At 36.1% G+C, this 12,301-nt stretch overlaps 1 protein-coding gene across 1 annotated transcript in view; it reads left to right on the forward strand.

Moving 5' to 3' along the window:
• The first annotated feature begins 687 nt into the window (after positions 1-687).
• The window catches only part of LOC143228297 (metabotropic glutamate receptor 3-like), a 39,343-nt gene continuing 27,729 nt past the window's right edge, over positions 688-12,301 (forward strand). The window contains exon 1 of the mRNA XM_076459576.1: positions 688-981. The gene's annotated coding sequence lies outside the window, so the exon portion shown is untranslated. The remainder of the gene's footprint in view (positions 982-12,301) is intronic.

Here is a 12,301-nt window from a genome sequence, read left to right on the forward strand (position 1 = left end):
TCTTATAGATGGATAACAGTGTAGAAGGAAGATTTATAGACGGGTAACAACGTAGTAAGAAGATCTTATAGCTACAGTAACAACGTAGAGGGTAGATTTTATAGACGGATAGCAGCGTAGCGGGAAGATCTTACAGATGGATAACAGTGTAGAAGGAAGATTTATAGACGGGTAACAACGTAGTAAGAAAATCTTATAGACGGATAGCAGCGTGGCGGGAAGATCTTATAGATGGATAACAGTGTAGAAGGAAGATTTATAGACGGGTAACAACGTAGTAAGAAAATCTTATAGACGGATAACAGCGCAGTGAAACAATAACTATCAAATTCTACACTTAGATATTCATCGCCATAATAAAATCAAATAATTGATTCAAGTTCAGATAAGCGAGAACAGTTTAGGTGGAAGACAAAAGATAGATTGTAATGTTGCTAACAGATCGCATCCCACAAAATGTCTGAGTTCTCAAAGAAACAAGTTTCTTGTCGTAACTTTGAAAGGACTCGGTATTTAAGACCTTATTCACTATCATTAGCGATCGTTTTCACGTAATTTCCTTTTAAATTTCCCGAGAAAGTGAAAGTTAGTGTAATAATTCCTGATGGTTATCGATCGTGCTGGGACTAGAAACTAGCGCCACCTACAAAAGTGTTATTACAGAACTCCACTTTTCGGTCATGAAGTTTACTTCTCAGCTCACATTGGTGCGTGCTCACCCTTATTCAAGAAACGAGGTTTCGTATTTGTTAGACATTTTCGTTAGTTACATAATTAATACAGAAACAAAAAAGGTTTCCACGGATTGGGAAACTTCATAACCACAAAAACATTATATTCAATATCAGTTACCAGAACTGCTCCTTAGTTTAACACTAGAGAGAACCAGAACCCAGTAGGTCAAAAACGTTCTGAGGTATTGGATAAAGAAAGGTTGGCCCTAACCCGACACTGGAAGTTTTGCTGAAAAAGCTTTCTTAGGTGAGTCTTACTATCGATTCATTATCAAAGACGACGTAAAAGCATTACTGATAAAAAAATAGTTCCTCACATAAGGTTTATAAAAGAATGACAATTAAAGTCAGTGCCTGAAATAATGGTTTGTTTGTAATTAAGCACAAAGCTATACAATGGGCTATCTGTGCTTTGCCCATCACGAGAATCGAAATCCAGTTTCTACCGGTGTCAGTCTGAAGACGTATCGACGTGCCACTGGGATTGGTGGTGAGATAATAATGTAAATAAGGAATCCGTTTGAAATATTCTGTCTTATTGCAAACATGTGTATTTAAATAGAGAAATTTCAGCAAAATTAATAATGACCAAACTAAAACCAACTACTAGCAATACATTAATGTATATTTATATGAATATATGTATATATTTTCAAGTTTTGTTCGGTGAAGAACAAAGCTGCACAACGGACTGTCTTCACTTTGGCCAATGTAAAGATACAACTTCGTGTTTTCATTGTTGTAAGGTTTGAAGTTTAACCATCAGATAAGAAATATTTGATAAATTTATTACGGCTATAAAGCTGAGCTGTTAGTACGAGTAATAATAACCATCTATGAAACTAATGATGTACGATGCTTTTGATATGTATAATAAAATACTGTTTAAGTACGTTATTTTCTAATTACCATATTTTAAACAAAATCTGGTTTTCTTATGTACTAGACGGAATTAAAATATAATTGGACGCATGCACAGACAAAAAGGATTTTAAATACCGAATTTATTGGGTTGTTCATAAATAAATGTTGTTTTTCAACTGCGAAGTTTGGAAAAGTATAAACCAGTGTTGTAAAACATGCTTTAACCAAAGTAAGCACCATTTGTTTCAACACACTTTTACCAACGTCTAACGATGCTTTTTATGCCCCTGCTGTGAAAATCAGAGTTTCTGTGGTCGATAAACTCCCTGATAGCTTCTTCTGCAGCTATCATGTTTTGAAAGCGTTTATTGTTTTAAAAGTTGTCGAGGTGTTTGAAAAAATTAAAATCAAATCCACAGAGGAAAGGTTTGGGGAATAAGATGGATGAGGCAGGACCTCGATTCCCAAATTGTTCAATTTTTGGAGTGTCATCCTTGACAGGTCTGTTACGCCGATTTTGTTTATCTTCAGTCAGCTCATACGGAACCCACTTATCCAACTTTTTCGTCTTTCCAATCGCACTCAGGTGGTTGGCAATGCTTGATTTGCTTGTGCAAGCTCATGTGCTGTTGTACAAGGGTCTGTCTCAACTACTTCCCTTAATATGCTTTCATTTAAGGATGGTTTCCTTCTACGACCTTTTAGGTGTTCAAGACTTTCATCTTCACGTCGAAACCTTTGGAACCAACGCTGAACTGTATGTTCAACAACATATTCATGTCTTGTTAATGTTCCATGTAGTTTCGGTAGTTTTTTGTCCAAGTTTGAAGTCGTATAGGAAAATCAGACGAAATTCCTTCTTGTTAATACTGCCTTGGGGGTTGCAAAACCTACTCTGAGTAGAGTTAAAACAGTAGACAATTAAGACACCTTGTAAAAGACAAACGTTGAACTAAACCAACCAACCAATTTCTAAATGTCATCGTGAGAATTCCGACATTTGTTTCTGGACAACCTAATAGCTGCAACAATAAATTGGTTTTTCATTATAGGTTAACAATGGAATGTTAAACAATGCTGGATCAGTATATAAAAAGTAATTTCTGTACCAAGTATGTTTAAAAAAGAAAAAGACAAGTTAAAACTCACATTTATTACTTTTCTACAAGATTGTACTCACATATATACTGTACATTAAAATGTATGTAATTTATTAAGTTACATGGTTCGATATATACAAATAATTTAAAAGAAAGTTAAAAATAAACCACACTTTTAAAAACAATTTTCGTACAAGGACCGCGAACCTAATTTTACCATTTTCGTGAGCCCTCTTCAACGGTACATATTATAAGAGACTTGCTAACACACTTTAAGTGACACCTGGTTGTGAAAACTGCAAACGGTAAAATCCCAAAAATATAACTACTGTAATATTATCCAAAATGGTCTTCGGAGATACCTCGTCTTTCCGATTATCCAACTTTTTCAAGCGCAGATAAGAATCTGGTCATAAAAATTCAAAGGAATAAATTGAAAATGGGTATAGCCTGAAGTTAAGGGTTATATATTGGTCTGGAAGGTAAAGGGTAAGAAATCTAAACATGGAATATTGTGGTTCTAAGCATCTAGGTCTTACCACTTGTTAAATTGAAACGTGTGTAATCTAAACATGGAACATTGTAGTTTTAAACATCTAGGCCTAACCACTTGTTAAGTTGAAACGTGTGTAATCTAAACATGGAACATTCTAGTTCTAAACATTTAGGTCTTACCACTTATTAAGTTGAAACGTAAGTATCTAAATTTGGAATATTGTGGTTCTAAACATCTAGGCCTTATCACTTGTTTAGTTGAAATGTGTGTAATCTAAAGATGGATATTGTGGTTCAAAACATCTAGGTCTTGAAACTTATTAAATTACTCAGCTGTATTGTCATGACTAGTTTATTATTGTTTTCAGAGCAAAGTTATACACACATATACAAACAAAGCTACACACAGAGCTGTACATATATACAAAGCTACACAGAGAGCTATATATATAAACAAAGCTACACAGAGAGCTACATATATATATATATTCAGAGCTACACACACATATATCTATGTGCTCTGTCTACTGCGGGGAATCGAATCCCAGGTTTTATAGTTATAACTACGTAAACGTACAGTTGCCAAACAAGGTGGGAGGAACAAGACTTACCTCCATTTTATAAGATATTTGTAGTGAAGGGACATTCCCAACAGGTGATATTAACAGGATTAGTTTTATTTAAGTTTTAGTTTCCTGCATACAATATGATTAGTTTTTGGTATGAGTCGCACTGCGCGATTTTTAATTAAATGTTGTTTACTTTTACTGGTTCCGTGGCGTTGAATTTCTGTTAATTCACAGCACATGACAAATTTATATGTGTTTTATTTTGCATTTGCAAATATATAGACGATACGACAGTTATTTTTATTTTAACATTTCCAAGGGAAAAGTAAAGTGTACAAAAGTGTCATTTCCTTACACTTGATAATATTTTAGAATAACTTTTCGGACACCAAGACTAATAGCTAAAGTAACGGAGCAAATACATTATAGGGAGAGTAAAATGTACCTAAATAGGAGCTGTTGTGGTCTTCTCAGATTCACTGATTTCTCTTCAGGTCAACGTGAAGAAACAGTTGGATAATAAGAGGTTCGCCTGACTTTCACTGAGTTTGTCAAAAACAAAGACAGTAGTCACAGTTTGCACACAGTATCAATTTTTATTCACACAACACAGTCAAAATTAAAGTTAAAAAGACGGGTGTTCGTAATGCTTCTCTACTGGAGAGAACGAGGCATGTGGAAGTTTGTTTAAAAGCTTCCAAGAGCTGTTAGAGATTGAAACATAAGATAAATTAACTTGTGTTTTGCTATTCTAGTCTGAAGACATTGGTATTATATAGCGACAATAATGAAGCCAATTTCTCTCAAGATACAAGCACCACTCACTTCAAAGTAAGAGATCTTATAACCCTGGGAAATCACCTAAATAGTTAGTAGGAGAGATGACTGTTGCAGCAATCTTTTTAATAGGGAGTATATGTGATGCCCTCGTTGACTGACCCAGTTTCGTGAGTAAATAGGATGAAAGGAATTCGGTGACTTCCTTGACCAACTTTCTAGAGTAAGAAAACAAACTGTAAGCACATAGAAACATAGAAGTTTAAAAACAATTTTTTCTCTAGTAACTGAGGTGGTAGTACACGTAGTAAGTTTTGCATACTGCATTTCTCCTCCACCACTAACTTTAGGCCAACCCAACTGTCCTTAGATTTAAAATTTGAAAATCAATTAAGGTTAATCCATGTGTTGACATGAAACTCATGTAAATTAATCTCACACCTCGAAAACATTTGCCAAATATATACAAATACTATGACAAATACAACTTCATACAGCACAAAATATTAGTAATTCAAACAGAATATTAAACAAATCAAGCATGAAAATAGAAAACAACTGAATATGCAAATATGAGTTACCGAAACATAAGTTACATACAAGAATAAATATTTTTAACTTCAATGTTAACTGAATATAGCAAAACAACGAGAAAAATAAAGCAAAACAAAAGTGCAGTAAGCATTGATTGTTTGTTTGTTTTTTGAATTTCGCGCAAAACTACACGAGGGCTATCTGCGCTAGCCGTCCCTAATTTTCCAGTGTAAGACTAGAGGGAAAGCAGCTAGTCATCACCACCCACCGCCAGCTCTTGGGTTACTCTTTTACCAACAAATAGTGGGATTGACTGTCGCATTATAACACCCCCACGGCTGAAAGGGCCAATATGTTTGGTGCGATGGGGATTCGAACCCGCGACCCTCCGATTACGAGTCGAACGCCTTAACCTACCTGGCCATGTCGGGCCTGTTATCTGTAGAAAGGTTGCCTCTGTCTCATAGACCAGTACCATGGTAATCTCGGTCCGTCTTCTCCAGGTATCTGTTGAGATTGTAGTATATTCCACCCAAAACAAATCGCTTCATCATGCTTATAAAATCATTGTTTGTCGACTTTTTATTATGGTAATATAATGTGCTCCCATACTCAAGTAACTGTATTATTTATTTATTTAACGGCATATTTCGTTATGTATTATTTACACGAACTAACCTGTTTGTCATCCTGAAAAGCAAAGGGAACCGAGGTTCTGTGGAACGTCTTGTTAGAACATTAACCCTGGTAGCCATTCAGTTATGTAGGCTATATTTTATCATTAAAAGCACTCAGACTTATCACTGAGCCCCATAAAGAGGATACAATAAAAAAAAAACAGTAAGAAATATAAAGATTCATATATAAAACTGATGCAACACCAAAAAGTAAGATAAACTTATATGATTGTACGATTAATTTACTTTCTTAATAAACACTCTTTGTTTGTTTAAAAACATATACGTACGAAGCAGCAAAACAATATCATATGCGCAGAGCTGTTCCTAATTTTGATATGATAAACTACTGGGAAGGTAGATGGCCAACAACACCCATTGCTAATTCTTGTCAGGTTGAATAGTGGAATTAAACCATTTCCTTTATAGTGCACCCACAGTAACAAAATGGAAAGTGTGTCCTTGCAGCAATGAACCACGAATACTAAACCCTCGAGTTCACATTCCGAGGTCACGAGACCACGTTCGATTCTCTGATTTATAAGTCTCATTGTTTTGGTCTATTAATTTTCACAATCACTGGCTGCATTTATGTACAAATTTCAATATTCTAAAGAACTCATTTATTTAGTCATTTTTAATCATGGTGGTCGTTACATACAAAATGTTTGAGAAAGACGTCAAGCCAGTTGCTCAGTAGCCTCATTTGTTAACTTGCAATAGGCCTGGCATGGCCAAAGCGCGTAAGGCGTGCGACTCGTAATCCGAGGGTCGCGGGTTCGCGCCCGCGTCGCGCTAAACATGCTCGCCCTCCCAGCCGTGGGGGTGTATAATGTGACGGTCAATCCCACTATTCGTTGGTAAAAGAGTAGCCCAAGAGTTGGCGGTGGGTGGTGATGACTAGCTGCCTTCCCTCTAGTCTTACACTGCTAAATTAGGGACGGCTAGCACAGATAGCCCTCGAGTAGCTTTGCGCGAAATTCCCAAACAAACAAACATGCAATAACAGAAAAAGACGTTTTTCTTATTGTAAAGCCTATTTTACGCGACAATCGCTGTATAGTGTTTAACCTAACAGAGACCAGAAAGAACTTCCTTCTACTTTTCAATTTCCCCAAAGAACCTTTCTATTGTTGACATTATTACTGCCTAAAAAAAATCATGTTTTGAAACTTAACAACATCCCCAGTAAACGTTTCTCACTTTAGAACATTTTATTTTGCGACCTCAAAGAAAAAAATAAACAACTCATTAACCCTTACAACAACAAAAGTAACCACTGACAACTGTTCACACAAAGATATTCTTTGAGGTGAAAATAGTCAAAATTAATTTTTTTCAGTCCTAAAATACGTAAAGATAACATTTATTTTGCTACCTCAAAAAAAAAAAAAAAAAACAACAACTCAGAATGTCTTGCAACTTCCGAAAGTAATATATTTTTAGCCTAAAAATCACCTAAAAAATCTCGTCATTCTACAACCACTCACTATAACTTTTTTCAGAAATATACAGAACACCCATTTTTTATTTTAAAATTTTCCACAACAGTTTTTTTATTTTAAAACTGCTCAAGATAACTATTTACAAATGCCCAGAAAACCCTTTCTTTACCTTAGAACTACCCCAAAATAACGTTTTTATTTTCTGATTGTCCAAAATAACCTGTTTTTTTTACCTAAAATCGCCTTAAATATGCCTAAGAAGCCTTTTTTCTTTCTTATAAATGTTCAAAATAGTATATAATTGTTTTAAAAGTTCCCAAAAAAGACCTAGTTTTACTAGACAACAACCTATAGGAAATCTTTTTTTTTCTCGGAACCTGAAACGACGTAGTGACACCGTAGGTTCAAACACGTGCTTTGAATCAATATGGCGGGAAATGCAAACGCGTGGAATCTTACAGGACATCCAACAATAGCAAACTCTATTTTTAACTTTAATTAAACTTGTTTCAAGGCATGTTTACTCTCAAAAACACTTAAGGAGTAATGTTAATAGAGGGAGCTAATTATTTTGTGGGCGTGTGGAAAAAGAGCTAAGCCTTAAAAGCTGTTTACATATTTTCAGTCCATCACACCACGTTGCGGCTTTATTTTTTTAATGTTACAGTGGAGGAAAGGTTGGGCTATCAGTTTTGTATTATGGGTAACTTAAAGATTACGCAGATTTGGCTAGATAAGCATAATGGCGTGCACAATATGCATCTTGTTTTGAAGTGGTGTGCCGTTAAAGGAATCGATCCAACATGGCGTAGTGTGGGTGATTAAGGAAAACAAGCAAGAACAGAGAGCTGATGTCCAACAAAATCTGAGTACAATAGCTTCTCCGAACGTAGAACGCCATCTTGATAGAAGGTGACACCTCTTTCTCTGAGCAACAAGTTTGTTCCTATTTTATTACACTTGTAATAACCCTTTATTTTCTTTTAACCCTCTTCGCCAATGCTGCTAATTTCTTTGCATAATCAGTAGTTCGAAAAAAAAAAGGTTTGTTTATTTGTTTTTGAATTTCGCGCAAAACTACAAATGGGCTATTTTCGCTAGTCGTCTCTAATTTAGCAGTGTAAGACCAGATGGAAGGCAGCTAGTCATCACCACCTGCCCCAACTCTTGGACGATTCTTTTAACAATGAATAGTGGAATTGATCGTTGCATTATAATGCCTCCACTGATAAAAGGGCAAGCATGTTTGGCGGTACAGAGAATTACGTTAGTGACCTAAACTAATTTTATTTATTAAAACTTGATCAATAATAGGGAGTTACAGAACCAATCTAAATAGTATTTTGTTATGAAACCAACTTAAGCAGGATGTTGTTAAAGAACCAACTAAACAATATTTTGTTACTGAACCAATCTAACCAATATTTTGTGTCACAGAACCAACTTAATCAATGTTTTGTTACAGAAACAACGTAAATAATATTTTGTTACAGGACCAACCTAATCAATATTTTGTTACAGAAACAATCTTATAAAATTTTGTTACAGAACCAATCTGAACAATATTTTGTTACAGAACTAACCTAAACAATATTTTGTTACAGACCCGACCTGAACAATATTTTGTTAGAAACCCAAGCTAAACATTTCCTAAACATTTATTTTTAACAGTTGTTAATCTTACTTTTGTTACTTCAATTTTAAACTTAAAAGGGGATTTATATAACAAATTCTTATTCTTTTGGGTTTCTAGTGACTCAGTGGTAAGTCTACAGGCTAGCAAAGCTAAAATTCGAGTTCCAATACCCATGATAAACAATGCACAGAGAGAGCATTGTGAAGATTTTATAGTTATAACATTCGCAGATACAGTTTCGTATAAAATTATTTTCAGTTAGTATTAAAAAAATAATATCCTGATTGTAAAAATAATTAAAAAATAGAGTGGTTGTTGTTTTTCTTGGTAATATACAAAAACAAATGACTATTTCCGCTCGCTATATCCACCGTAAGAAATCAAACACCGAATTTTTGCATTGTAAGTCCGTAAGAACCCCACGGACTCACATGGAAACAGAAAACTAGGGACCTCAACTTTATAGTTTCTGTTAAAACAATAGATTTTAACAGATTGATCAAACTTCGGTTGCTTGACAACGCTTAGCAATTAAGGTACTATGTTTGATTTAAAACAAGCGGCCATTAATGGCCAGGTGTTTAAGGCACTCGACTCTAATTTGATGGTCGCGGGTTTGAATCCCCGTCACATCAAACATGCTCGCCCTTTCAGCTTGGGTGTTATAATGTGACGGTCAATCCCACTATTCGTTCGTAAAAGAGTAGCCCAAGAGTTGGCGGTGGGTGGTGATAACTAGCTGCCTTTCCTCTAGTCTTACACTGCTTAATTTGGGACGGCTACCGCAGATAGCCTTCGTGTAGCTTTGCGCGAAATTCTTAAACCAAACCAAAACCATAAAGCAAGTATTTCTTTTCCTTATGCCCACCGCGGGGAACTGAACCCCTGAATTTAGTGTTGTAAGCTCGTAAAATTTACAGCTGACCAACTGAGTAGGTGGACGACAAATGATGCTATCTAATATCTATTATTTGTTTATTTACTTTACCATAATGACCTTGTTATTACCCTCCACTGGCACAGCGGTATGTCTGCGGACTCACACTGCTTTAAACCGGGTTTCGATACCTAGGGTGGGCAGAGTGCAGATAGCCCATAGAGTGGATTTGTGCTTAACTCCTAATAACGACCAATTGAAACCTTGTTGTTATTGTATTCTACACATTTACTCCTATAATATTAAATAATATGCTAGGTCATTCACTGGAAAGTCATATTATTATGATTCCCCTACCGTACGCGCATAATATTGAGTTTGACTACATTTTGTCTCCATATATAGCCTGTAGTCGGCATGGAAGGATTCCACAGGACGGCTAAAGGTGCCTTATACGAGTATTTCAGGACGGTTAAAGGTGCCTTATACAAGTATTTCCCATTCGTAGAAAAATATATTGTCTGCAGTTTGATTACAGATGTCAACAGATGATAACGGTAGCTCAAATTTATCACGTAGCCTGATGTTTAATCGAACAGCAGTCGGATAATTGCACTAACCAAGAAAAATGACCATAGTCACTGTAATGTTCTTCTAATCAATTCAGACAATACATCTGTGGTGAATTGTCACATTAAGTCCTTGTCTTTTAAGTTGGACAATGTAGCATTGTGCGTTCAAATACATTATTAGTCTCTGTAAATGAATCAAAAGACACGATCCGTACCACCACAACATTTCGTACCTCACTCAGCTACAACCAAGCAGGATCATAAGCTTCGTCTTGCTTGTTTATTTCATTGTTTCAGAAGCTTAGGGCAAAGGTACACAAAACACTATTTGAATCGTTTCTAACTCTTAGGCTTCCTTTATCTGAGCAAATAAAGGGATTTCACCATCAGTCTTATAACACACACACAGCTGCAAAGTGTAGAGGGAGTTTTTGCGACAAAGAGCTGAAACCACAAATCCTTAGACCACGCTAACCAGAAGGTCACGCCCAGTCAGCTACGTGTAATTATCTTCCATATCGTTTATCTGCTATCACTACTACGTCACGCCTAGCCACCTACGTGTGGTTTTCTTTCATATTGTTACTCCAATTTTACCACTAGGTCACACCCAACCAGTTTCATATTGTATCATTTTCATGTCGTTACTCTAGTGTCACAAATAGGTCACACCCAACCAGCTTCATGTTATATTATTTTCATGTTGTTACACTACTGTCACCACTAGGTCACATCCAACCAGCATCATGTGGTATTATTTTCATGTCGTTACACTACTGTCACCAAAAGTTCACATCAAACCAGCTTCATGTGGTATCATTTTCACATCGTTACTCTAGTGTCACCACTAGGTCACACCCAACCAGCTTCATGTGGTATTATTTTCATGTCGTTATTCTAATGTCACCACTAGGTCACACCCAACCAGCATCATGTGGTATTATTTTCATGTCGTTACTCTAATGTCACCACTAGATCACATCCAACCAACATCATGTCGTATTATTTTCATGTCGTTACTCTAATGTCACCACTAGGTCACATCCAACCAGCATCATGTGGTATTATTTTCATGTCGTTACTCTAATGTCACCACTAGATCACATCCAACCAGCATCATGTGGTATTATTTTCATGTCGTTACTCTAATGTCACCACTAGATCACATCCAACCAGCATCATGTGGTATTATTTTCATGTCGTTACTCTAATGTCACCACTAGATCACATCCAACCAGGATCATGTGGTATTATTTTCATGTCGTTACTCTAATGTCATCACTAGATCACATCCAACCAGCATCATGTGGTATTATTTTCATGTCGTTACTCTAATGTCACCACTAGATCACATCCAACCAGCATCATGTGGTATTATTTTCATGTCGTTACTCTAATGTCACCACTAGATCACATCCAACCAGCATCATGTGGTATTATTTTCATGTCGTTACTCTAATGTCACCACTAGATCACATCCAACCAGCATCATGTGGTATTATTTTCATGTCGTTACTCTAATGTCACCAAAAGTTCACATCAAACCAGCTTCATGTGGTATCATTTTCACATCGTTACTCTAGTGTCACTACTAGGTCACACCCAACCAGCTTCATGTTGTATTATTTTTATATTGTTACACTACTGTCACCAAAAGTTCACATCAAACCAGCTTCATGTGGTATCATTTTCACATCGTTACTCTAGTGTCACTACTAGGTCACACCCAACCAGCTTCATGTTGTATTATTTTCATATTGTTACACTACTGTCACCAAAAGTTCACATCAAACCAGCTTCATGTGGTATCATTTTCACATCGTTACTCTACTATCACCACTAGGTCACACCCAACCAGCTTCATGTGGTATTATTTTCATGTTGTTACACCGCTGTCCCCACTAGGTCATACCCAACCAGCATCATGTGCTTTTCTTTCACATCGTTACTCTAGTGTCACCACTAGGTCACACCCAACCAGCTTCATGTTGTATTATTTTCATATTGTTACACTACTGTCA

Source organism: Tachypleus tridentatus, chromosome 10 (assembly GCF_004210375.1).
Source record: "Tachypleus tridentatus isolate NWPU-2018 chromosome 10, ASM421037v1, whole genome shotgun sequence".
Lineage (NCBI taxonomy): Eukaryota > Metazoa > Arthropoda > Merostomata > Xiphosura > Limulidae > Tachypleus > Tachypleus tridentatus.